The following is a 22579-nucleotide window of genomic DNA, read 5'->3' on the forward strand; positions in this document are numbered from 1 at the left end:
AGTCTTCGTCCGTGGGGAGATCTCAGGGGTCTTCTCCAGGGGGTAGACGTGTCTTCCTCGGTGGAGAGATCTCAAAAGGTCTTTTCCAGAGGGTCGCTCTTTATAGTCCTTATCCAAAGTGAGCGGCCTCTGGCCAAGAGGTGGGAAGATTTATGGACCATTGTGTGGTGCTGCAGGAGACAGGTACGGTCAAGCAGTCCTCAGTTGGTACAACGCGACCTCTGGTTTGTGCCACGACAGCACAGTCCAGTGAACACAATACACCAGCACGCAGTCACGAGCATCCACCTTGGCCCGGCCGGCAAACCATTGTCGGGAGTCAGCCTGGGTGGGGGTCCTCGAGGTCTCCTCGCGACGGTCGGGAGGCAAAATCGAGGGGAACTTCAGACTGACCCTTACACGGAGGTGGCACTCCTTGCTTGCAAAGTATATCTATGATTACTGTTATAGGACCAGAAGGAAAGAAAGCATTGATTCGCCCCTATCTGGTGCAGAAACCCATCACCGTGTGGGGAAGAGATTTGCTGTGTGCCTTGTTCGATTTTCCAGCTCTTTGCTCCATTCATTATCCAGCTAGTGACCCTGTGAGTGGAAGCCAGGAGACAGGCACCTGAACACGAAACTGCGCAGAATCACCGGGAGAAAACTGACTGCCAGGAACGGATCAAGAAAAAAGATGGAGTTGTATTATTATTTGTGCAGGTGTATGGTGTTTTTAACCTTTTGTTTTTATTTTTACAAGGAAGCTTTACTCATGTAGTTGGAGTGCCTTTCCCAGAAGGTTTTGATAATGTTACTTTTGATAAATATTGGCCATATAATAATCATCACATTTTCCCCACCCCTAGCTCGAGACAACGAACTTAGATTGATAATTCTAGAGTTGATAAATCTGACCTTCAAAGAATTAGAAATTTTAGGCTCATTCACTATGGACAATTATAATTTGTTTCACTGTATAGGAAAAAATGGCTCTCATCTAAGCGTTGATCCTTATCACCCAGTTTATAGTAATATGACTTCTCGGTGTCATCAATCTAAGCTTCTTACATACGATGAACGTCACACAGATCCTTTTAACAAACTTCCTATTTGATTTCCTAAAGGAATTTGGCTCGTCTGTGGAGATAAATTTGATTAATATGAACAATTTCCTTCTCCTCTCTTTCTGTGGGTGTTTCAATCTGCCTTGATTTTTTGGCACATTCTTCTCTTAGGGCAGCTCATAACAAACGATTTTCATTCCTTTCTTCATCTAATTGTTTTTACAAAATTTCAACTAAGTTTTGTAAAGAATCTACGATTGTGTTTTCCTCGCTTCCTCACTTAGGGCGAGTTTCTACGGCAGCTACAAGAGTGTCCTAGGGTGATGTTATGGTGTTTGTATCTCCAATCGTGTGTCCTGATTATGTTTGGTATTATGTCCTGTGCTTCCAGGACTGAGTCTGAGAGTGAAGCTTTGTTTTGTCTTGTTATCAGCCGGCTCACCTCCCCCATGGTCTATGTTTAGGAGAGGTTTTAGCTCGGTTTGTCTGCTTGCTTGCCTGCTTGCTTGCCTGCTTGCTTGCCTGCTTGCTCGCTTCTGCCTCTTTTTCTTTCCTTCGCTTTGCCCTTGCTTTTTCCTTATTAGTTAGTTCAGCTAGGCAGTCCAACTTTTTCCCTGGACTGTTTTCTCTTCCACCCCGTCCCCTCCCTCTCCTGGATACCATCTGAACCTGTTCCGGACGGGGACCTGGGAAACCCCAAGAAACACCGGGAGTCTACACTCTGTCACCGGCAGCAGCCATTCCCAAGCGCCAGAGACTGATAACTGGGCGACCACTCGCCAGAGAGACTGAGTTTGTCATCCCTTCAGAACGGTGAAAGAGTTTTTTTTGTCAGCTGGTGTTGTCTTTTTTCCCTGTGCTGGGGAGTGTCTTGCTTGTTAAATAAACAGGTTTTTTCTCCCACTCTTCTCCGAGGAAATTCTTCCCGAACCCGGTGGGGTGGGGGGGAGGAGTCGTGGGGTTTGCTGTCTGGGGGCTCCTTCTGGAGGTTTTCCCCCCAAATTTGCCCAAAACCAGGACAAATAAATTGGCGCCCAACTCGAGGCTCGAGAAAGTGGGAAAAAACCCTGTTCTAATAATAATTTGGTTCAAATTCTTTTGTGTTGGTATAGAGCAGTTATTGGCTATGTTGTTGGAATTCATGTCTTTTGGGGTGGAGGCCTGCATGGGTTTTTGGTCCCTAGGGTTTTTTGAAGTCTTAATACCTTTGTGGTCCCTGGGTTTATTTGCTTATCCAGAAATAGCTCTGGTATTGTCCCTAATGCTTAATTTCTGTAGCAGAGGGGCATTGACCAAAATATCCATCGGGCTGGGCTTGGTTTTAATGGCCTGCAGGAGATTTATAAAGGTGCTGGAATCTGTTCCAGGAATGTATGGTTCTTGGTTGTGGTTGTGCACTCAGTTTGTTAGAGGAGAAGCAGGGGATGAGGCTTTTCAGCCTTTGTTCTCCTTCTTCTCCTCTGAATTTGTTACATCCTTATTAGAGAATGTTCAGTTCCCCCTGAGTGTTAAAGAGACCATCTTTCTGGTGTTTAATATAGTAAGCTTTCTCTATACAGTCTGCAGTTTCTCTAGAATGAGAGCTGAGATTTCTAGAGGGGCTGAGACCCCTGACCCCAGAGTAGAGCCAGGCGTGAGGAATCCTGAATGGTGTGGGAAATGGGAGGATATGGGCCAAATCTTAAAGGAATTTTCTGACCCTACATCCTGGGATTTTCCATGTGAACAAATTCAGAACCCAGCTGAGGTGGCAAAGTACCTGAAAGAGAAGTGCCATGGTAATTCTAAGGAGAAGATCATTGCAGTGAGCTGGGCCCTGGCATATGCTTACCGTACCCTGCTAGATACTGTAGGGCAGCAGACAGAGGAAGGGGGACAGGCAGATAAATCAGCCACTATCCCAGTCACTCAGGCTGCAGCCAACACCCCAGGCTCGAGGCCAACAACTACACCAGACAGTGAGCCTAAGCCAGCAGCTAAACCTGTCAGTAAGCCTCAACCAATGGCTGTTGCTACCAGCACGAGAAGTGGAAAGTGCACAGACAAGACTGATCGACCAGTGGATGATGATGATGATGCAGGAGAAGGACCCTCGACGCCTCCTGACATAAAACCAGGAGTCAAAGCAACTGGTAAAAGATCAGAGGCCAATATTGAGTCTTTTTCCCTAAAGGACCTCCGTGGCCTAAGAAAGGATTACACCTGACGACCTGATGAGTCTATAATTAGTTGGTTGGTCCGTCTTTGGGATGCTGCAGGCGAGGCTACAATTCTGGATGGCACTGAAGCCAGGCATTTGGGATCCCTGTCACATGATCCTGTCATCGACCAAGGAATGATGAGAGGGCCTAACCCTCACAGCCTCTGGGCACGGGTCCTGGACAGTGTAGCACAAAGATACCTGTGTGCAGATGATCTTTATATGCAGCAGACCCACTGGAAGACGATAGAACAAGGGATCCAACGCCTGAGAGAAATGGCAGTGGCAGAGATTATCTTCTCAGATGACATAACAACTAGGAATCCGGACTTGGTACCGTGTACATCTGTGATGTGGCGAAAACTTGTACGACTTGGGCCCCATGAATACGCTTCTGCTTTAGCAATAATGAAGCGGGACGAGAGGGATGAGACCGTGCTTGATATGGCAAAGAAGCTCCGAGCATATGCAGATGCTGTGCATGGCCCAACACATGCCAGAATTGCAGCTGTGGAAACACGTCTGCAGAAATTAGAAGACAAGATAGAGGAGAATCATAAAAGACTCAGGGAGGAGATTAAAGAGGACCTTCTCCAAATCTCAGCAGTACAAATTAGAGGCCCTGGTATCCAACGCAGACGTTCCCCTGATGGGGAGAGGAGGTACACCCCACGAGCTGAGCTGTGGTTCTTCCTACGTGATTGCGGAGAAAACATGAGGAGATGGGATGGAAAATCTACTGCTGCTCTGGCACAACGGGTGCGTGAATTGAAGGAAGGCAAGACCCAAAGAGGAAGTTCCACCAAAAGGAGAGCAGCTCCAGTTGCCCGTAGCCAAGCTGCCAGGTATGATGATGATGATATATCTGATCCCCTTGAAGGAACCTCTAAGACATATGCCCAAGGAAAGAAGGATAAACAGGCTTAGAGGGGCCCTGCCTCTAGCCAGGGAGAGGCGAGGGAAAATCGTGTCTTCTGGACTGTGTGGATTCGTTGGCCTGGCACATCGGAACCACAAAAGTATAAAGCTTTGGTTGATACTGGTGCCCAATGCACATTAGTCCCATCAAGATATGTGGGGGCAGAATCTGTTTCTATTGCTGGTGTGACAGGTGGATCACAGGACTTTACCTTGGTGGAAGCTGATGTGAGCTTGACTGGACATGAATGGAAAAAACATCCTATTGTGACTGGCCCAGAGGCCCCATGCATTTTGGGCATAGATTACCTCCGAAGGGGGTATTTTAAAGATCCAAAAGGATTCAGGTGGGCATTTGGGATAGCAGCTGTGGTGACAGAGGGCATCCAGCAATTGAACACCTTGTCTGGACTGTCTGAGAATCCAAGTACTGTAGGACTTCTGAAAGGAGAAGAGCAAAAGGTACCAATTGCCACTTCCATAGTGCATCGCCGACAATACAGAACAACTCGAGATGCTGTGGTTCCCATCCATAAAATGATCCGTGAGCTGGAGAGCCAAGGGGTGGTCAGCAAAACCCACTCACCCTTCAACAGCCCCATCTGGCCTGTGCGTAAATCTGAAGGAGAATGGAGATTGACCGTAGACTATCGTGCATTGAATGAGGTGACTCCACCACTGAGCGCTGCCGTGCCGGACATGCTGGAACTGCAGTACGAGCTGGAGTCCAAGGCAGCAAAGTGGTACGCCACTATCGATATCGCCAATGCATTTTTCTCCATTCCTCTGGCAGCAGAGTGCAGGCCTCAGTTCGCTTTCACATGGAGGGGAGTGCAGTACACCTGGAATCGACTGCCCCAGGGGTGGAAGCACAGTCCTACTATCTGCCATGGACTGATCCAGACTACACTAGAAAAAGGTGAGGCTCCAGAACATTTACAATATATTGATGATATCATTGCGTGGGGGAACACAGCAGCAGAAGTGTTCAAGAAAGGAGAGAGAATCATCCAAATCCTCCTGGAAGCCGGCTTCGCCATCAAGAAGAGTAAAGTTAAGGGACCTGCTCGAGAGATCCAGTTCCTGGGAGTGAAGTGGCAAGATGGACGACGTCAGATTCCTACTGATGTCATCAACAAAATCACAGCTATGTCCCCACCAACCAACAAGAAGGAGACACAAGCTTTCTTAGGCGCCATAGGTTTTTGGAGGATGCACATTCCTGAGTACAGTCAGATCGTGAGCCCTCTTTACCTGGTCACCCGCAAGAAGAACGATTTCCATTGGGGCCCTGAGCAGCAACAAGCTTTTGCCCAGATAAAGCAGGAAATTGCTCATGCAGTAGCCCTTGGCCCAGTCAGGACGGGACCAGATGTGAAGAACGTGCTCTACTCTGCAGCCGGGAACCATGGTCTGTCCTGGAGCCTGTGGCAGAAGGTGCCTGGTGAGACTCGAGGCCGACCATTAGGATTTTGGAGTCGGAGCTACAGAGGGTCTGAAGCTAACTACACCCCAACAGAGAAGGAGATCTTGGCCGCCTACGAAGGGGTCCAAGCAGCCTCAGAGGTGGTTGGCACAGAAGCACAACTCCTTCTGGCACCCCGACTACCAGTGCTGGGGTGGATGTTCAGAGGAAAGGTTCCCTCAACCCACCATGCCACCAGTGCTACATGGAGCAAGTGGATTACCCTCATTACACAGCGCACCCGGATTGGAAAACTGAATCCCCCTGGGATTTTGGAAGTAATTACAAATTGGCCTGAAGGTGAAAGTTTTGGTGTCACAGATGAGGAACAAGAACCAGTGACACGGGCTGAAGAAGCCCCACCATATAACCAACTGCCAGCAGAGGAAACACGCTATGCTCTATTCACCGACGGTTCCTGTCGCATTGTGGGGATGAATCGGAGGTGGAAAGCAGCCGTATGGAGCCCCACGCGACGGGTAGCAGAGGCCACTGAAGGAGAGGGTGGATCCAGTCAACTTGCTGAACTCAAAGCGGTTCAACTGGCCTTAGACATTGCAGGAAGAGAGAAGTGGCCAAAGCTTTACCTTTATACCGATTCATGGATGGTAGCCAATGCTCTGTGGGGATGGTTGGAGAGATGGAAAGAGGCTAACTGGCAGCGTAGAGGAAAACCAATTTGGGCTGCCGAAGAGTGGAAAGATATCGCTACCCGGTTAGAGAAATTACCTGTGAAGGTTCGCCATGTAGATGCCCATGTTCCCAGAAGTAGGGCTAATGAAGAGCAGAAAAACAATCAGCAGGTAGATCAGGCTGCAAAGATAGGGGTGTCGAAGATAGACCTTGATTGGGAACACAAGGGAGAGTTGTTCCTGGCTCGATGGGCCCATGATGCCTCAGGTCATCAGGGCAGAGATGCCACATATAAGTGGGCACGAGACCGAGGGGTGGATCTAACCATGGACAGTATTTCTCAAGTTATCCATGACTGTGAGACATGCGCTGCCATCAAGCAAGCCAAGCGGATGAAGCCCCTCTGGTATGGGGGGCGGTGGTCCAAGTACAAATATGGAGAGGCCTGGCAGATTGACTACATCACACTGCCCCAGACATGCCAAGGCAAGCGCTATGTACTGACCATGGTGGAAGCCACCACTGGATGGTTGGAGACCTACCCTGTGTCTCACGCTACAGCCCGTAAGACCATCCTGGGCCTTGAAAAGCAGGTCCTTTGGAGGCATGGCACCCCTGAGAGGATTGAGTCAGACAATGGGACTCATTTCAAGAATAGCCTTATCAACACTTGGGCTAGGGAACATGGCATTGAGTGGGTGTACCATATCCCCTACCATGCACCAGCTGCAGGGAAAGTGGAAAGGTACAATGGACTGTTAAAAACCACCTTGAGAGCATTGGGTGGGGGATCATTCAAAAACTGGGAGCAGCATTTAGCAAAGGCCACTTGGTTAGTTAACACCCGGGGTTCCACCAACCGAGCGGGCCCTGCCCAGTCTGAGTCCCTGAATATGGTAGATGGAGACAAAGTCCCAGTGGCACATATCAGAGGTTTGTTAGGGAAGGCAGTTTGGATCAATTCTGCCCCGAGTACAGACAAACCCATTCGTGGGATTGTCTTTGCTCAAGGACCAGGTTGTACATGGTGGGTAATGCAGAGAGATGGAACAACACGATGTGTGCCTCAGGGAGATCTGATTGTGGGGTGAGGCAGCATGAGACAGAAGGAAATATGTAAGTGTCAAAGGTCTGAGCAAGTGAGATAGAAGGAAATGTGTAAGTGTCGAAGGTTTGAGCAAGTGAGATGGAAGAAAATGTGTCCGAGTAAGTGAAAGATGGAAATTTCTACTTGCTGAAGTTTTTACATGCTGTTTAGTATGTTCACGATATGGAGATAAGGGGTGGAATGTCCTAGGGTGATGTTATGGTGTTTGTATCTCCAATCGTGTGTCCTGATTATGTTTGGTATTATGTCCTGTGCTTCCAGGACTGAGTCTGAGAGTGAAGCTTTGTTTTGTCTTGTTATCAGCTGGCTCACCTCCCCCATGGTCTATGTTTAGGAGAGGTTTTAGCTCGGTTTGTCTGCTTGCTTGCCTGCTTGCTTGCCTGCTTGCTTGCCTGCTTGCTCGCTTCTGCCTCTTTTTCTTTCCTTCGCTTTGCCCTTGCTTTTTCCTTATTAGTTAGTTCAGCTAGGCAGTCCAACTTTTTCCCTGGACTGTTTTCTCTTCCACCCCGTCCCCTCCCTCTCCTGGATACCATCTGAACCTGTTCCGGACGGGGACCTGGGAAACCCCAAGAAACACCGGGAGTCTACACTCTGTCACCGGCAGCAGTCATCCCCAGCGCCAGAGACTGATAACTGAGCGACCACTCGCCAGAGAGACTGAGTTTGTCATCCCTTCAGAACGGTGAAAGAGTTTTTTTTGTCAGCTGGTGTTGTCTTTTTTCCCTGTGCTGGGGAGTGTCTTGCTTGTTAAATAAACAGGTTTTTTCTCCCACTCTTCTCCGAGGAAATTCTTCCCGAACCCGGTGGGGTGGGGGGGAGGAGTCGTGGGGTTTGCTGTCTGGGGGCTCCTTCTGGAGGTTTTCCCCCCAAATTTGCCCAAAACCAGGACAAAGAGAAGCTCCCAAAACCGAGCAGAGTACGGTTATCTTGTTGCCCCGTCTGAACTTTGATTCATGTTGCAAAAGAACATATTCTATCAATGGTATTTTCTAGATTAAACCAATTTTTGTTGGCCCATTTTTACCCACCTTGGGACGGTCTGCCCCTATATTTAGCTAATAGAGCACAAAATGCAGCTTTATCTGTTACAGTGGAATTCTCAGTCATTTTGTGAAGGGAAAAGTAAAAACCACAACGGGGAGGTCTATCTCTTAAGTTACCACACACAACGAAACAGCTTCCCCTGTGTGCCCCCCTTCGCTTCTCTGTGCGGGTGAAGAGACCAAACTACTTGGAAGGCAGTCCTTAGTTACAAAACACCGGGTTGTCTCTTAGCTACACCAAGCAGTCAAACATCATAAAAAACAACAACAACAGCGTCCCGCCTTTTGCACCAGTAGATCTTTTGTGAAATTCTGACGACAGAGCCCTCGAGCGAGTGTGGGGATGCTTTACACCAAGGTGTCTGCAGTCTGCGGGAAATCAGAAAAACCCCCCTTGCTTTCTAGACAGGCTCACCCTTTCAAGGTGGCCAGCTAGGTGCGGCTGGAGTAAGACTTCCTTCCCCTGCTACAGACTACAGACAACCTCGCATCCCTTCTGTCTGCCAGAAAATCCTGTCCGTGACACCAATTTACCCTCACGATCCGCTTGATACGGGGCGGGGCTCGTGATGGTTCTTTTGATCTCAAAGGTGCAAACAGGCAAATGGCAGGGGACAAAATGAGTTTTTTCACAGCAATGCATTTTTTTTAGATGGCAACAACTCAGTTGCGATCGAGTAGAGAGATATAAGAAACAAAGTACAGAGAGAAAAAGAGAGAGGGAAGGGAAAATAGCTACCAGCAGAGGAGACGGACGTCCTCGTGGTCCTCGGCCAATAGACGGGTCTTCATCCGTGGGGAGTGTAACGAGTTTCTGGAAACCTCCGGGTGCCTTTAAGGGCTCCTACGCTGTTGGGCTTGTTCTCCTTTTTAAAAAAGCGAAGCAGCTAACGGTTGCTGTAAAGTTATTTCTTGTAGAACTGCATCAGTCTCAAAGGCAAAAACAGAGCAAAGCAAAGGCATTAAAGCAATGGCATAAAGCCACGGCATGAAGCCCCGGCTCTCCCCGAGGCGTGTTCTTTGATAGAAACTTCCAAGCAAGCTAAGACACAAACTCGGACCGCTACTCCTTAACCTATTAGAATTGTAGTTTTTTAGCACGCTAGGCTACGTATAAACTACGCACGTGGCCTATCTTGTTTTAACTGAAAAATGTAAGCAATATTCTTGACTATTGTATCTGAAGCTAGGTTCTTGGAGCCCTTAAGGAAACACTAGCATGTTTTTTAACCTTCACTAGAGCATGTGCTACTTCTCAGGCATCTAAGATCTTTTACTCTCTAAAAGCACTTAAAACTTATTTTATTTACTTACTTATTTACTCGCTCCATCTATTCATTTACTCATCCCATTTACTCACTTTACTCATTCCAATGAGCCTTTTGTCCCTTTTATTGTATCCTGGCTTACCTTTCATAGAAATTTGCCCATCTAGAATTAAAGATGCCTCAATTGTTTTAATAATTACCTTACCTTTAGCTGTTTCTTTTGCCTTTCTGTCCATGTCTTGAGTTTGAGTTGCTAATTTGAATAAACTTATTTTTCTTGTTGTGAGACAGAACCAGGAGTAAGAGAGCAAGGCAGGCCTAAAACTTGAGAGAGTATAAAAGAAAATTTATTAACTACACAAACAAAAAGAGAGGAAAAAAAAATTTTTTTCAGAATAAGAGTTTTTAGATCACTCCTTCCCTCCCTCTCCCAATCTTCATAACAACAAAACAAACATATAACAAATACTTCGGTCAGTGCCCAATTTAGTCTTTCTCAGTTCACTTCTGGAGAAAGAAGCTTCTTCTTGTGGAAGTTGTAGGGATTTTTCCCACAAGAAGGAAAAAACCAGTTCTCTTGTGGTTTTATCTTTCACGATTTGCATCCGCCCGGGAACCTGCAACCGTGACGCTCCTCCCAACTCTACAACCGTCCCAAAGTTGTAGATGTGGGCCATGTCTGTCTCATGGGGTATTACTTTTAAGAATGAAATGTTTGACAGCAAAGATTCTCTTTGTCTCCTTTTTCTCTGCTCAGGCTTCATCTTCAGAAAACCAAAATCCCCTTCTTTTCTCAGGACAGAAATTCTCAACACAGGTGCTTTTTAGTCAAATCATCTATTAAATGGAACATTTCCATCCCCCCATGTCTCTTTCCATGGTTTATAGGAATATTCAGTACATCAGTTCATTCCTACGATTTCACAAAAAGATTTTCAGCCATTTCAGCATCTTCTCATTCTCTTTCCATCTTAAAAACTTAGCTCTTACATCACTGACTTCAGAAATCTTCTTATTCCCTTTCATATTCAAAGGAAAGGCTGGAGGCTTTGCAAATCTTATCTGAGCACTAAAGAGTTAAAGTTTAACACAACTACAAGAGTTGGGCCAGGCTCAGGCCGAGCTGGGAGGCAGCTGAGGTGTTAATCAGCCTTTCTGGGGCTGGGCTACAGCCCCACACTGCTCATGGCCACCCGGGCAGGCCCGGCCCGTCCGGCGGCAGCAAGAGTCAGCCTCCCCCCACGCCAGAGCCGCAGGCCCGTGGAGGAGGAAGCCGTGAAGGTCTTATCACACAACTTTTTCTCCCCCTGGCCATCGGGTCCCCCTCGTTGGCAAACGGGGCCCAAGCGGCCTCCCGAGCCTCCCCCCCCCCCCGCATGGGGGAGAGGGAAGCTCGGGTTGATGTTACCTGCTCAGCCGCCGGAAGACAAAGAGGGTCGGTTCCGGATTACCTTCCCCAAAATGTGTGTTCACGGAGCGAACTAACTTTCTCTAATTGGCTGTTGCAGGTATCCCAACCCCCACAGAGGAAATTCCCTTAGGAAGAATGTCTTCTGAGTTTCTTCTTCCTAAGTCAACCTATCACAGTCCACCAGCTCATTTCCTTTTTCCAATTCAGAGCTCACTTTTTGGTGTATACATGTTGTTTTTTTCCTTCAGCTAGCTCTAAGGCCCGGGTTAAGGTGATTATTTCAGGCTTCTGTGCAGAGGTATTTGTTGGCAATGGTCCGGACTCTATCACCTCTCTATTGTGGTAACTGCATACCTAGCATGTCTTTTTCCACTGATGCTGTAGCTGCTCCCATCAGTGAACCAGGTCTCGGCGTCCCCGAGAGGGGTGTCCTTCAGATCCGGGCGACTGGAGTAAGCGGCTTCAGTGGTCTCCAGGCAGTCATGGATCACTGGTTCTCCCATACTCCTGCTGAGGAAAGAAGCTGCATTGACGGTGTTAGTTACCACAATTTCAACATCATCTTATTCTGTTAGTATGGCCTGGTACTTTAGAAATTTTTGTGGGGAAAGCCAACGTCTTCCTTTCACCTCTGGGACTGCAGACGCCGTGTGGGATACTGCCACGGTCATCTTCTGGCCTAGGGTGAATTTGCGTGCCTCTCGGATGTTCAGTGCTACCGCTGCAACAGCTCTCAGGCACCCTGGCCACCCCTTGGCTGCCGCGTCCAGCTGTTTGGAGAGGTAGGTGACTGCCCTCCGGTACGGGCCCGGGTCTTGCGCTGGTATTCCCAGAGCAATCCCCTGCTATTCGTGAGAAAACAGAAAGAGCTGTTTACTCACATCTCGAAGTCCCAGGGCCGGAGCTGACATGAGAGCCCTCTTTAGTTGGTCAAAGGCTCGTGTTGCTTCTTTCATCCACTGGAGATCTCTGCTTCCTTTTGTAATCAAGGTATATAGGAGTTTGACTAACAGCCCATAATTGTAAATCCACAGTCTGCACCACCCTGTCATGCCCAAGAAGGTTCTCAGTTCTTTCACCGCTTGGGGTGTTGCGGTCTGGCGTATTGTTTCCTTGCGATCCCGTCCCAAGGTTCTTTGTCCAGCACTAATCTCATAGCTCAAATAGACAACTGTTCATGTCACCATCTGGGCTTTCTTCTGGGATACCCCTGTAGACCCCCAAAAAATTTAGGAGGCTTACCGTCCACTCCATACATGCTTCTTGAGTTTCAGTAGCTATCAGGAGGTCGTCCACATACTGTAGCAGCTGTCCCTCTTCTGATGGAGCTTCCCAGGATTCTAGATCTTTTACCAGCTGTTCTCCAAATATGGTAGGGGAGTTCTTGAGCCCCTGGGGTAGTACGCACCACGTGAGCCGAGTTTTACGTCCAGTTTTGGGATTTTCCCATTCAAATGCAAAAATTTTCTGGCTGGTTTCATGGAGAGAAAGGTAAAAGAAAGCATCCTTTAAATCTAAAAAAGTAAACCGGGTTAGTTTGGATGTTAAACGAGTTAACAAGGTGTAGGGGTTGGCTACCGCCGGTAACAGCTCGCAAATCTTGTACTAACCTGTACGATCCATCGGGCTTTTTTACAGACAAAATAGGAGTATTAAAATCAGATTGACATTTTTTAGTAGTCCTATTTGCAAAAAGTTCTTAATTACTGGACCAATCCCTTCCCTACTTTCCTTTTTTAAGGGGTATTGTCTAATTTTAACCCGTTGTTTTCCTTCTTTAAGCCAGATTTGTACAGGCAGAGCATTCTTTGCTCTCGCCGGTATATTGGAGGCCCACACCCCAGGGAGCAGCTGATCTATTATTTTCTTAATAATTTCTTCTTTGTTTTCAGCCGCAATATCTTTGGTTATTAGCATTAAATTTAACAGTCCCACGTATTGCTGATCATTTACCTCCAAACTAATTTCCCCAGTTTTGAATATTATTTTTGCTTTTAATAGTTCCAATAGATTCTTACCCAAAAGCGCTAATGGAGCATAGGGCGTACGTAAAAACCTGTGAATTCCCCATTGTTTCCCAAACTTATATTTCAATGGGCTACAAAAATAAGCCCTTTCAGATTGGCCAGTTGCCCCCTTTACCGTGACATAATCATCTGTTATTGGTATTAAGGCTTTATTTAGCATTGAATATGTTGCTCCCGTGTTTATCAAAAGTTTTTTTTTCTTTGTTCCCTACTTTTATTGCATCCGGAGGGTCTCCTAGGGTAAGATCCTCTGCTCCGTTCCTCTTTTCAGTCTCCTCTTCTTTGATCATCACCTTTTCTTCCTTCTGGATACCGAAGTTGAAATAGAAATTGCTTTGACTAGAGCAGGGGATGGAACATATGCCGGAGTCGGGATAGAAGAAGAAATCTCAGGAGGTGGAGTGGGACCGGAGCGGGGGATGGGACATAGAAATTTCAGGAGGTGGAATGAGGGAATAGGAGCTGAAGCAACTCTAGCTGGCTTTTTTTTTTTTCAGAAGTAGAAGGTAAAGCAGGAGTTGAGGTTAATAACCGTCTTAAATTTGCTTCCCCTCTCACCCCCCTTTGCCTTTTAGCGGGTGGTTCAAACAAATTCCCCGGTTCTTATTCCAGAGGGTTAGCTGGATACACCTTATCAGGGTGTGCGCAGCGTCGGTTTACGGAGCACATACTGCAACATTATTTTAATTTAGTCTCGTTGTCTTTTTCTAAGACCGATACCAAGGGGTCAGAGGGGGCTCTGGGTCCACAATCTTTCTGTCACTCAGGGTGATTCAGGAGAGAAAAAACCAAAAAAACCCCCAAACGCTCAGCGTAAGTCGCCTCCTCCCATTTCCGTGTCTCAAAAATAACATAAGCCGTAACAAAGTTTCATTATGTAAATGTCCAGCTGAGGGCCACCTGGCTCCCCCCTCAAGTTATAAAGCGGCCACCATTGTGTACAAAACTTTTCAAGGGTCTTTTGGTTCTCTGAGCCTCCGTGCCCCGCTAGCTCCTTCCCATGTGCCAAAACGCACCCCAAAGGACTGGTTTTAGGGATCTCTTTACTCTGGTTAGTTCCCGTCATCCCTCCTTAACAAAACCGGTACCTCTGCTTTAGTTCTTATTATCTTGTCCTTTGCTTCTTGTCCTGCTTTTCACTCAGCAAGACAAGATCCTTGCAATCCTTTCCTAGACTTTTTCTTACAGCCCACAGCTCGGGTACTAAATGTAACTTTCCACTTACCAGCTCCATCAAGGAGCTGTTGTTTACATTTACTGTGCTGGTTAGCAGAAGAACGATAGTAATAGCACCCAGGCACGAGGCCAACCTCTAGATGCACCAAAAACTGCAGGAAAATTCTTACAAATACAAGCTATTTCATTCACTCTTTCTTAACTCTCTAAATTTTCCACAGCTCCCAATCCAAAGCCACAAGTCCTCCAGCAGATGTCCGATATAAACTTTTAAAATATGTTCTCTTATTCCTCCTGTCTGTCCACTAGTTCACTGAATTCACAAACTCCCGTGGGTCAAGCCCAAACCACTGAGGTAAAGGAATTGCTTCTATTCATCCGGTTAGATTGGATCCTTACACTGACGCTGCTCTTATTCTGATTTCAACAATCTGCAAACACAGCCTCTGTACTTAAAATCATATTCATGCCTCATTTCCTAATAAACTCTTTCACTCGGGCTGTGCTTCCCTTATAACTTTTTGCACAAGTCAAAAGGCAGTATTGCCTCAGAAATACAGTTAGAGTGAATATACTGTCTTTGGTAACCACAACGCACGCACCACGGTAACAGCAGGGAGGGAGTTTTTAAGGGTTTCACGCACCCCACTCGCCTCGTTTTTCCCCGGCCGTTTCAGTCGCCCGAGAACTGAACCGCGGGTCCAAACTCCCACTCGCTTCCTGCTAAAAGCACATCTCAAACGAGCTCTCTTTCCCACTCGCTCTCACGATCAGGACACACTCACACGGTTCAAGAACCGTACGCCAGGATTTTGCCTTTACGAGCGCTAGCCCCGCAACGCTAGGGAACAAAGCCCTCTACGGCACAACGAATGGCAAAATCTACTGCCGGACAGAATCGGAGATAGATAAGGATTTGACCGATGTGTCCCAAACCGAGCTGCAGGAGCTATTGGTCAGAGAGCTGAGCAACCTGAACTTTCAAGCAATCGCAAGCGCTTGCCTGTGAACATTTATAACGGTATTTAAGGCGCAGTCAGAACAAGAAAGTGCTTTTTATCACTCGGATCATAGAGTCCCGCGTCTCGGTCTCGGGCACGGCCTCCGTCAAGATGACGGGAGGGATTTTTGTTTCACGGGGAAAAGGGCTACCATTTGGGCCCGGCGCTCCGCGCACAAGACCGAGATTCCGCCCGCCAAAATGCCGAACGGATCGGGATTTCTGCCGGACACAAGCTGCGGCCACTTAGAACCCCGGCTCCCTTTGGAGCCACCAAAGCCTTCTCAAAACCGATACCGGGAGACTGGGGAAGCGAGGATTTTTTCACAGGGAAAAGGACCGCCATTCGTCTCCAGCTCTCCGTGCCCAGGACCGAGATGTTTCACGCTACAATGCCGATCGGACCGGCATTTCTCCGACGCAAAGTGCCACCGCTTAAAACCCCGGCTATTCCTCGAGTGCCGAAAGCCTCCTCTAAATAGGCGTTACGAAACCGGTGAAGCGAGGTTTATTTCACAGACAAATAGGCCACCGTTCGCGTCCGGGGCCCTGCCCCCCGAGACCGAGCTAAAACGCCGCACGGATCGGGATTCGTGCCGGACCCGAGCTGCCGCCAATTAGAAACTCGGCCGTCTTTGGTGTGACGAACACCTCCTCCAAACTCGCATGGGGAAACTGGGAACGTGAGTTTTGTTTCAGAGAGAAAAGCGCCGATGTTCTCGTCCAGGGCCCGTGCCCGAGACCGGGCTTCCGCCCGCTAAAATTTCAAACCGATCGGGATTTCTCTCTGACTCGTTTAGCCACCGTTTAGAACCCTCGATGACTTTGGAGCGACAAACGACTCCCCCAAACTCATATTAGCAAACCGGGAGGATGAGTTTAGTTTCACGGGGAAAAGGCCCACAGTCGCCATTTACGGCTTTGCTTCCGCTTGCTAAAATTCTGAAGGAATCGGCATTTCTCTCACGCCCGAGCCGCCGTCACTTACGAGCCTTGCTGCCTTTGGAACGTGAAACAACTGTTCCCAACTGAAGACTGGGGAACTGGGGGTGAGTTTTGCTTCACAGAGAATTTTCATTTTTACTGTTTCTATTTATAATATAGATAACCCTAAATGGAGGTGTCTGTGAGACTTAGGCCATTCATCTCATTCCTTTCTAGTCCCAACTGCTTAGTCACATTTGCTGCACTGCTTAGCAATTGCTAAGGGGCAATTATGCAGCTTAATAAATTACCTGAGTTATTTAGCTATGCTGATGAAACACAAAGTTTTATTTCTGACCTGATTTCTGCCCTTTTTCTCAAAGCAGTTGTTGCCCAAAGGAAAGTGCTTTCATTTCCCTGAAAACTTTTCTTTTATATTGAGAAAAGACTCACCTTTTTCTCCTTGAATTTCCTCCTCTTGAATTCAAGTCAGGAGAGCCAAACAGCTGCAGCTCTTCTGAGGCCTTTTATCCCTGGTGGGATTTGCTCCTCCTCTTCCTGGGTGTGCCAGGCGGGGCCCAATCAGGGGTATATTAACCCCAGGTTTTGCTGAGGGCCTTCATTCCCTCTCAGGGATCAGCTAGGATAAGGGCTCTCCTGCCACTTCTGTGAAGAGGCTGTTTTTCCTTATCTCAGCTTGTTTTCAGGAAATGCTTTTAGGTATCTAAAGCAGCAAAGGCTTTGAAGATTTAGTGAAGAAAACAGCATCAAAAACAGTGAGTATTTGCATCAATGATTTTGGGTTGTGTGTTCAGAGGTAGTAAAGAGCTTTCGGTTTTGTTTTTGTAGGAGGAACACAACTTCCGGAAATTCCAGGTAGCGTCCGGTACTGCACTTGAGATTTTTTCGACTCACTTGAAGCAGACACCTCCTCGGGAACCGGCTGCCAGACCTGGTTCAGTGCTCTGAAGACCCCTCTAAAAGCATTACAGGAGTCCGTGATGAAGCCTTCACCTTCTCCTTTTTGAGGGTGCCATCCGGCGTGCCTTCCACAAAGGCAGAGGACTTGCGGTGAGACCGGGATGTCGGGAGGAGGAGGGTGCGTCAACTCCATTTTCAGCCACGCCTCATCACTTTCTCTCTTCTTAAGCCAGGCATACCCTCTGACGGTGGCTTCAGCCTCTGAGAGCTGTTGAAGCTTATGTCCCGAACACCCGGGCTTTCTCTGGACACGGTGAGTAAGGGAATTGTCAGGTTTTGGCCAATGAGTTTCTTAGCACCAGCTGTGATGTTTCCTTTTCTTTATTCTAGCTGACTCAGAAACATCAGCCCGGTGACCGCAGGAACCTCCCAGAGGGCGGGGCCTCCTTCCTTCCCAGCAGACCCGGATTCTCATCCCCGTACTTCGGAGAGATAAGTGGAGGGCTGCCAACACATAGGGGGTGGGAGCGAGGTGGTGGGTGTGGACATTTTAGGGGGGATCTCGGAGGCAGATTTGCAGATGGGGACGTCCAGGAAGCGGCCCCTTAGGCCCCATAAAGATGATCTGTTTGATCGCAGCGCCGAGGCACGCAGGGCAGAGCAGTCTCCGTGGGTGTTGCTTCACTTGTCTCTCGTGCTTTTCGTGTCTTTTGTCTGTCTTATGTCGCACCTGTTTTTCTCTAGCCCTTTGAGGGGCATCCCGGAATCCCCGGGGTCCCTCTTAACCTCTCCGATCTCTATATTCATCGGCCAGGTGCCAGCGCCTTTTAATTTTCGGCCGGGGAGCTCAGATATCAGAATCTTATTTCTCAATAGTAGCATCCGGTCTGTCTTTTCAGGTCTTGTTCTGAGCTGTATTGACAGCCCTAGCCCTCACAGATCCATTACAAGGAATTAGGACTTTGAAAACATAGGGGGAGCATCGTGACCCCAGGATTCTCAGGCATCCATCTTTGCTCTCGTTGCGATAAATCATCGTGCTAGCATCTTCTTCCAGGCTCATCGGCTGGCTCTCGGTCTCCTCTCGGTCATCTTCTTTTGCATCCTCTCGGTCCTCGGGGTCATTCTTCCCCCCGAGTGTTTTTTCCTCCCCGTGTCGTCCCCTCGTTCGTCCAGTCCCGTGTCACGGGTGCCTGCACATATTCGGCCCGGAGCTGCTCTGCCCTGCCGCCTTGTTCGGGCATAGATCCCGGAGGACGAGTCCCGGGTACTCGCAATCTGAGAAGGGGGGTGTAGTTGTGCTCTAGGTGTTATCTGTAGAGTGAGCCAGGATGTGTAGTGGTCTTAATGTCTCCTGCAGGGCTCTGACTTTTGTCCTTACTTCCTTTCAGATGCAGATGGATTAAATCGGAGTCAGAGGGCCCATCCTCTGGGAGGGGGCTCCCCCTGGAGGTCAGTCACTGTATTTGCAGTGGAAGCATAAAAGGTGACTGTGTTACAGTATTGTTCTTAGTGCTTTCTTCAGCAGTTCAAGATGGATATCAGCAGACAAGTTCATGTGGACGAGGTGAGCTGTGACCTGTGGGCAGAGTAGTTTCTTTTAGTCAGGTCTCAATTTCAGGTGCTGCTCTCACTATCCATTACTTTATTTGTGTTTTTTAGCAGTGCACTCACTTGAAGCTGACACCTCCTCGGGAGCTGGCTGCCAGACCTGGTTCAGTGCTCTGAAGACCCCTCTAAAAGCATTACAGGAGTCTGTGATGAAGCCTTCACCTTCTCCTTTTTGAGGGTGCCATCCGGCGTGCCTTCCACAAAGGCAGAGGACTTGCGGTGAGACCGGGATGTCGGGAGGAGGAGGGTGGGTCAACTCCATTTTCAGCCACGCCTCATCACTTTCTCTCTTCTTAAGCCAGGCATACCCTCTGACGGTGACTTCAGCCTCTGAGAGCTGTCGAAGCTTATGTCCCGAAGACCCGGGCTTTCTCTGGACACGGTGAGTAAGGGAATTGTCAGGTTTTGGCCAATGAGTTTCTTAGCACCAGCTGTGATGTTTCCTTTTCTTTATTCTAGCTGACTCGGAAACATCAGCCCGGTGACCGCAGGAACCTCCCAGAGGGCGGGGCCTCCTTCCTTCCCAGCAGACCCGGATTCTCATCCCCGTACTTCGGAGAGATAAGTGGAGGGCTGCCAACACATAGGGGGTGGGAGCGAGGTGGTGGGTGTGGACATTTTAGGGGGGATCTCGGAGGCAGATTTGCAGATGGGGACGTCCAGGAAGCGGCCCCTTAGGCCCCATAAAGATGATCTGTTTGATCGCAGCGCCGAGGCACGCCGGGCAGAGCAGTCTCCGTGGGTGTTGCGTCACTTGTCCCTCGTGCTTTTCGTGTCTTTTGTCTGTCTTATGTCGCACCTGTTTTTCTCTAGCCCTTTGAGGGGCATCCCGGAATCCCCGGGGTCCCTCTTAACATCTCCGATCTATGTATTCATCGGCCAGGTGCCAGCGCCTTTTAATTTTCAGCCGGGGAGCTCAGATATCAGAATCTTATCTCTCAATAGTAGCATCCGGTCTGTCTTTTCAGGTCTTGTTCTGAGCTGTATTGACAGCCCTAGCCCTCACAGATCCATTACAAGGAATTAGGACTTTGAAAACATAGGGGGAGCATCGTGACCCCAGGATTCTCAGGCATCCATCTTTGCTCTCGTTGCGATAAATCATCGTGCTAGCATCTTCTTCCAGGCTCATCGGCTGGCTCTCGGTCTCCTCTCGGTCATCTTCTTTTGCATCCTCTCGGTCCTCGGGGTCATTCTTCCCCCCGAGTGTCTTTTCCTCCCCGTGTCGTCCCCTCGTTCGTCCAGTCCCGTGTCACGGGTGCCTGCACATATTCGGCCCGGAGCTGCTCTGCCCTGCCGCCTTGTTCGGGCATAGATCCCGGAGGACGAGTCCCGGGTACTCGCAATCTGAGAAGGGGGGTGTAGTTGTGCTCTAGGTGTTATCTGTAGAGTGAGCCAGGATGTGTAGTGGTCTTAATGTCTCCTGCAGGGCTCTGACTTTTGTCCTTACTTCCTTTCAGATGCAGATGGATTAAATCGGAGTCAGAGGGCCCATCCTCTGGGAGGGGGCTCCCCCTGGAGGTCAGTCACTGTATTTGCAGTGGAAGCATAAAAGGTGACTGTGTTACAGTATTGTTCTTAGTGCTTTCTTCAGCAGTTCAAGATGGATATCAGCAGACAAGTTCATGTGGACGAGGTGAGCTGTGACCTGTGGGCAGAGTAGTTTCTTTTAGTCAGGTCTCAATTTCAGGTGCTGCTCTCACTATCCATTACTTTATTTGTGTTTTTTAGCAGTGCACTCACTTGAAGCTGACACCTCCTCGGGAGCTGGCTGCCAGACCTGGTACAGTGCTCTGAAGACCCCTCTAAAAGCATTACAGGAGTCTGTGATGAAGCCTTCACCTTCTCCTTTTTGAGGGTGCCATCCGGCGTGCCTTCCACAAAGGCAGAGGACTTGCGGTGAGACCGGGATGTCGGGAGGAGGAGGGTGGGTCAACTCCATTTTCAGCCACGCCTCATCACTTTCTCTCTTCTTAAGCCAGGCATACCCTCTGACGGTGACTTCAGCCTCTGAGAGCTGTCGAAGCTTATGTCCCGAAGACCCGGGCTTTCTCTGGACACGGTGAGTAAGGGAATTGTCAGGTTTTGGCCAATGAGTTTCTTAGCACCAGCTGTGATGTTTCCTTTTCTTTATTCTAGCTGACTCGGAAACATCAGCCCGGTGACCGCAGGAACCTCCCAGAGGGCGGGGCCTCCTTCCTTCCCAGCAGACCCGGATTCTCATCCCCGTACTTCGGAGAGATAAGTGGAGGGCTGCCAACACATAGGGGGTGGGAGCGAGGTGGTGGGTGTGGACATTTTAGGGGGGATCTCGGAGGCAGATTTGCAGATGGGGACGTCCAGGAAGCGGCCCCTTAGGCCCCATAAAGATGATCTGTTTGATCGCAGCGCCGAGGCACGCCGGGCAGAGCAGTCTCCGTGGGTGTTGCGTCACTTGTCCCTCGTGCTTTTCGTGTCTTTTGTCTGTCTTATGTCGCACCTGTTTTTCTCTAGCCCTTTGAGGGGCATCCCGGAATCCCCGGGGTCCCTCTTAACATCTCCGATCTATGTATTCATCGGCCAGGTGCCAGCGCCTTTTAATTTTCAGCCGGGGAGCTCAGATATCAGAATCTTATCTCTCAATAGTAGCATCCGGTCTGTCTTTTCAGGTCTTGTTCTGAGCTGTATTGACAGCCCTAGCCCTCACAGATCCATTACAAGGAATTAGGACTTTGAAAACATAGGGGGAGCATCGTGACCCCAGGATTCTCAGGCATCCATCTTTGCTCTCGTTGCGATAAATCATCGTGCTAGCATCTTCTTCCAGGCTCATCGGCTGGCTCTCGGTCTCCTCTCGGTCATCTTCTTTTGCATCCTCTCGGTCCTCGGGGTCATTCTTCCCCCCGAGTGTCTTTTCCTCCCCGTGTCGTCCCCTCGTTCGTCCAGTCCCGTGTCACGGGTGCCTGCACATATTCGGCCCGGAGCTGCTCTGCCCTGCCGCCTTGTTCGGGCATAGATCCCGGGGGACGAGTCCCGGGGACTCGCAATCTGAGAAGGGGGGTGTAGTTGTGCTCTAGGTGTTATCTGTAGAGTGAGCCAGGATGTGTAGCGGTCTTAATGTCTCCTGCAGGGCTCTGACTTTTGTCCTTACTTCCTTTCAGATGCAGATGGATTAAATCGGAGTCAGAGGGCCCATCCTCTGGGAGGGGGCTCCCCCTGGAGGTCAGTCACTGTATTTGCAGTGGAAGCATAAAAGGTGACTGTGTTACAGTATTGTTCTTAGTGCTTTCTTCAGCAGTTCAAGATGGATATCAGCAGACAAGTTCATGTGGACGAGGTGAGCTGTGACCTGTGGGCAGAGTAGTTTCTTTTAGTCAGGTCTCAATTTCAGGTGCTGCTCTCACTATCCATTACTTTATTTGTGTTTTTTAGCAGTGCACTCACTTGAAGCTGACACCTCCTCGGGAGCTGGCTGCCAGACCTGGTTCAGTGCTCTGAAGACCCCTCTAAAAGCATTACAGGAGTCTGTGATGAAGCCTTCACCTTCTCCTTTTTGAGGGTGCCATCCGGCGTGCCTTCCACAAAGGCAGAGGACTTGCGGTGAGACCGGGATGTCGGGAGGAGGAGGGTGGGTCAACTCCATTTTCAGCCACGCCTCATCACTTTCTCTCTTCTTAAGCCAGGCATACCCTCTGACGGTGGCTTCAGCCTCTGAGAGCTGTCGAAGCTTGTGTCCCGAAGACCCGGGCTTTCTCGGGACACGGTGAGTAAGGGAATTGTCAGGTTTTGGCCAATGAGTTTCTTAGCACAAGCAGTGATGTTTCCTTTTCTTTATTCTAGCTGACTCGG

At 48.9% G+C, this 22579-nt stretch overlaps 1 long non-coding RNA gene across 1 annotated transcript; it reads right to left on the reverse strand.

Moving 5' to 3' along the window:
* Nucleotides 1–448: 448 nt before the first annotated feature.
* LOC148224589 (uncharacterized) lies at nt 449–16958 on the reverse strand. Its single transcript, XR_015802930.1, has 5 exons — nt 16673–16958; nt 12335–12563; nt 9887–10005; nt 9153–9343; nt 449–650 (listed from the first exon to the last, which is right to left on the reverse strand). It is a non-coding gene; the product is annotated as an uncharacterized LOC148224589 (long non-coding RNA).
* Nucleotides 16959–22579: the final 5621 nt, after the last annotated feature.

Source organism: Sturnus vulgaris, chromosome 3 (assembly GCF_052056855.1).
Source record: "Sturnus vulgaris isolate bStuVul1 chromosome 3, bStuVul1.hap1, whole genome shotgun sequence".
In the NCBI taxonomy this organism is placed as follows: domain Eukaryota; kingdom Metazoa; phylum Chordata; class Aves; order Passeriformes; family Sturnidae; genus Sturnus; species Sturnus vulgaris.